At 36.5% G+C, this 5,000-nt stretch overlaps 1 protein-coding gene across 1 annotated transcript in view; it reads right to left on the reverse strand.

Annotated features, from left to right (window-relative positions):
- The window catches only part of LOC123509121, a 16,478-nt gene that overhangs the window by 3,700 nt on the left and 7,778 nt on the right, over nt 1–5,000 (reverse strand). The window contains exons 8-12 of the mRNA XM_045263267.1: nt 4,473–4,644; nt 3,600–3,790; nt 3,004–3,202; nt 2,049–2,258; nt 283–449 (exon numbers count right to left, since the gene is read on the reverse strand). The gene's annotated coding sequence lies outside the window, so the exon portion shown is untranslated. The remainder of the gene's footprint in view (nt 1–282; nt 450–2,048; nt 2,259–3,003; nt 3,203–3,599; nt 3,791–4,472; nt 4,645–5,000) is intronic.

Consider the following 5,000-nt stretch of genomic DNA (forward strand, 5'->3'; position numbering starts at 1 on the left):
GTCACTCGTCTTTCCTATGTATTCCTATGTATTCCTCCTCCTCCTCCTCCTCCTCCTCCTCCTCTTCTTCTTCTTCTTCTTCTCCTCCTCCTCTTTTTTCTTATTCCTCCTTTTCTTCTTCTTCTTCTTCTTCATTTCTCCTCCTCCTCCTCCTCCTCCTTCTTCTTCTTCATTTCTCCTCCTCCTCCTCCTCCTCCTCCTCCTTAATGCAAGAGTTAAACAGCTCTCTCTCTCTCTCTCTCTCTCTCTCTCTCTCTCTCTCTCTCTCTCTCTCTCTCTAACCTGCACAAGACACGCCCCCCCTACCCCAGCCTCCCGAGCCTGGTGGGGGGGCTCGGGGATGACGGGGCTGGCGGGGGCTGACGGGGGCTGATGGGGGCTGACGGGGGCTGGGGCGTCCACTGGAAGGCTCTCTATGTTGGTAGTTATCAAATGGTGTTTTTCCTCCGCTGTGTGAGAGAGAGAGAGAGAGAGAGAGAGAGAGAGAGAGAGAGAGAGAGAGAGAGAGAGAGAGAGAGAGAGAGAGAGAGAGAGAATTATTAACAAATAGAAAATGGAAAAAATAAGATAAAAAACATGAAAAAAATGAAAAAAAAATATATATATATATGAAAAAAATATGAAAAAAAGCAAATGAAAAAAAAAAAAGAAAAAAATGAAAAAAAAATTAAATATGCAAAACAGGAAAAATATAAAAAACTAAAAATATGAAAAAATATGAAAAATAAAAAGAAAAATATGAAAAAATATGAAAAATAAAAAGAAAAATATGAAAACGAAAAACTGGAAAATATTAAAAAACAGGAAATATGAAAAAAAGGAAAAATATGAGAAAAAAATCAAAAATATGCAAAATAACGAAAAAATATGAAAAAAACAAAAAATGTAAAAAAAATGTAAAACAAACAAAAATGTAAAAAAAAAATGTAAAACACAAAATGTAAAACAAAATGTAAAAACAAATGTAAAAAAAAAAAATGTAAAAAACAACAAATGTAAAAAAAAACAAATTTTAAAAAAACTTAAAAAAACAAATGTAAAAAAAACATGTAAAAAACACATAAATGTAAAAAAAACATATGTAAAAAAAAACGTTAAAAAAACGTAAAAAAAACAAATGTAAAAAAACATGTAAAAAACACATAAATGTAAAAAAAAAATGTAAAAAAAAAAAATGTAAAAAAACACAAACGTAAAAAAAAACAAATGTAAAAACACAAATGTAAAAAAAACACAAATGTAAAAAAAAACAAATGTAAAAAAAACAAATGAAAAAACATATGTAAAAAAACACGTAAAAAAAAAACATAAATGTAAAAAAACAAATTTAAAAAAAACAAATGTAAAAAAAAAAACAAATGTAAAAAAAACACAAATGTAAAAACACAAATGTAAAAACAAATGTAAAAAAAACAAATGTAAAAAGGAAAATGTAAAAAAAAATGTAAAAAAAATGTAAAAACAAAATGTAAAAACACAAAAAACAAATGTAAAAACAAATGTAAAAACACATAAATGTAAAAAAAAATGTAAAACAAATGTAAAAACACAATGTAAAAACACAAATGTAAAACACAAATGTAAAACACAAATGTAAAAAAAATGTAAAACACAAATGTAAACAAATGTAAAAAAACACATAAATGTAAAAAAAACAAATGTAAAAAAACAAATGTAAAAAAAAAAAAAAAAAAAATGTAAAAAAAAATGTAAAACAAAAAAAAAAAATGTAAAACAACAAATGTAAAAAACAAAAATGTAAAAAAAATAAAAAAAAAATAAAATGTAAAAAAAAATGTAAACAAAAATAAAAATAAAAATAAAAATAAAAAAAAAAATGTTAAAACAAAATGTAAAAAACAAATGTAACAAAAACAAAAATGTTAAAAAAAAATCTATAAATACAAAAATGTAAAAAAACAAAAATGTAAAACAAAAAACGCTGAAAAAAAATCAAATAAACATGAAAAATAAATAAAAAACTAAACGAAAAAAAATATATTGAAAAATTGAAAAAATAGATAAAAAAAACACCAAAAAACACAAACCTGTCAACCCACCACCACCTGCACCACCAGCACCACCACCACCACCAGCCGGAGTGGTGGTGGTGGTGGCGGTGGTGGTGTCGAGAGAGGTGGAGAGGCGTGAGAGGAGAGTGAGAGTGAGTTGGATCCGCTTGAGAAGACTGCGGTGGTGGGAGAGTGTGCTGGGAGAGGCGGTCACTCTCCCCAGGGCGCCTCTCACCTCTCTCAACGCTGCGGGAGTCAACGAACACGACAAAGTTAATAACGAAGGAGGAGGAGGGAGGGAGGGAGGAGGGAGGGAGGGAGGAAGGAAGGAAGGAAGGAAGGAAGGAAGGAAGGAAGGAAGGAAGGAAGGAAGGAAGGAAGGAAGGAAGGAAGGAAGGAAGGAGGAGGAGGAGGAGGAAAAGAAGGAAGGAGGAGGAAGAGGAGGAGGAGGAGGAGGAGGACAAAGAAGGAGGAGGAGGAAGAGGAGGAGGAGGACAAAGAAGGAGCAGGAGGAAGAGGAGAAGAAAAAAGAAGGAAGGAGGAGGAGGAGGAGGAGGAAAACAAGGAAGGAAGAGGACAAAAAAGAAGGAAGAAGGAGGAGGAGGAAGATGAGGAAGGAAGGAAGGAAGGAAGGAAGAAGGAGGAGGAGAAAAAAGAAGGAAGAGGAGGAGGAGGAAGAAAAGAAGGACGGAGGAAGAGGAGGAAGAAAAGAAGGAAGGAGGAGGAGGAGTAAGAAAAGAAGGAAGAAGGAAGAAGAAAAAAGAAGAAAGAAGAAGAAGGAGGAGGAGGAGGAGGAGGAGGAGGAGGAGGAGGAGGAGGAGGAGGACACTCAAACAAGAGCCTTTTAAAAACACATATTGATCATGAAAATATATACATACGAGTGTTTTAGCCCTATAGTTAAAAAAAAAAAAAAAAAACTCAAATTTACAATAAAACACCAAAAAAAACACACAAACACCCAAAAACACAAAAAAACGAACAAACTCACCGCTTTTCAAATCCTGCCTCATGTAATTGCAAACCCAAGAAGAAGAAGAAGAGGAGGAGGAGGAGGAGGAGGACACAAGGAGGACATTCTGAGCCAAACACACAATCTTCATAGCATTTTCTTGCAGCCAGAGAAGGTCAGGTGTGTACAAACGGCTCCTTAGAGACACCCAAATCTTCTGCACCTCCCGTTTGGTTACCTGGAGGAGGAGGAGGAGGAGGAGGAGGAGGAGGAGAAATAATATTAGTTTTAGCCAATATACCAGACAGAGAGAGAGAGAGAGAGAGAGAGAGAAATAATACAAAATTGGATAAAAACTAACCAATTTAATCCAAACACCATTCAAACACCACCCAAAAACACAAAATGCCACAAAATACCACCAAACATCACTCAAACACCCCCTAAACAACACAAAACACCATCAAACACCACTCAAACACCATCCAAACACCAAACATCACTCAAACACCACCAAACACCATCAAACACCATAAAACACCATCCAAACACCATAAAACACCACTCAAACACCATAAAACACCACTCAAACACCAAACATCACTCAAACACCATCCAAACACTGTTTAACTTACCAAAACAAACGCAGAGGGGTCCACCATATCATCTAAACACCGCTTGAGGGTCCCCACCACTCTTTCCCAGTGCTTGGCCAGGGCGTGTGTGTGTGTGTGTTTGTCCGTGTTTGCCTGCGTTTGGATTGCTGGGATTAAAACACCTTCCAGCCACTCCAGAGTTGCTAAGTATGTGCGTATGTCTCTCTGGGCTGTGGAGAGAGAGAGAGAGAGAGAGAGAGAGAGAGAGAGAGAGAGAGAGAGAGAGAGAGAGAGAGAGAGAGAGAGATAATATTAATAGAAAAAAAAGAGAAAAAAATAAAAAAAACAGACAAAAAATAAAATAAAACATTAATAATAATAGCAATAAAACACACACACACTCCCAAATACATCCAAACACACACCCAAACACACTTAAAAACACACCCAGACACACAAAAACACACCAAACACACCCAAAACACACACACACACACACCCAAACACAACACAAAATACAAAAAACACTCTCAAACACCCCAAAACACACCAAACAAAAAACACCCAAACACACAAAAACACCCCAAAACACACCCAAACATACTAAAACACACAAAACACACCCAAACACAAAATACACACCCAAACACACAAAAACACCCCAAAACACACTCAAACACACCCAAACATACTAAAACACACAAAACACACCCAAACACACAAAACACACCCAAACACACTTAAAAACACACAAAACAGACCAAAACACATCCAAACACATCCAAAACACACAAAACACACTCAAACACACACAAAACACACCCAAACACTCAAACACACCCAAAAAACACATCCAAACACACAAAAACACCCACCCAAAACACACCCAAACGCATAAACAAACACACTCACTTCTTCGATTGGATGTGCAGGCCATAGCGAGCCCAGCCGTTTGGAAAATCTGGTCGGTGTGTGAATCAAACGCAGAGATCGCTTCATCCATCTCCGTTTGGATTAAAACACCATCCGTTTGTTTGACCAGAGACAGGAGGGTGTGGAGAGGGGCGAGGGGGGCTGCAAACGTCTGTGTGTATGTGTGTGTGTGTTTTGAGTGTGTTTGAGTGTGTTTGGGTGTTTGGGTGTTTGTGTGTGTGTGTGTGTGTGTGTGTGTGTGTGTGTGTGTGTGTGTGTGTGTGTGTGTGTGTGTGTGTTTTGAGTGTGTTTAGGTGTTTTGGGTGTGTTTGGGTGTTTGAGTGTGTTTTGGGTGTTTTTGAGTGTGTTTGGATGATTTTTGAGTGTGTGTGTGTGTGTGTGTGTGTGTGTGTGTGTGTGTGTGTGTGTGTGTGTGTGTGTGTGTGTGTGTGTGTTTGGATTAGTAAAAGAAATTATATACATATTCTCTCTCTCTGTTTTTTCAAGTATTTTTGTGGTTAGGATCAA

Source organism: Portunus trituberculatus, chromosome 26 (assembly GCF_017591435.1).
Source record: "Portunus trituberculatus isolate SZX2019 chromosome 26, ASM1759143v1, whole genome shotgun sequence".
Lineage (NCBI taxonomy): Eukaryota > Metazoa > Arthropoda > Malacostraca > Decapoda > Portunidae > Portunus > Portunus trituberculatus.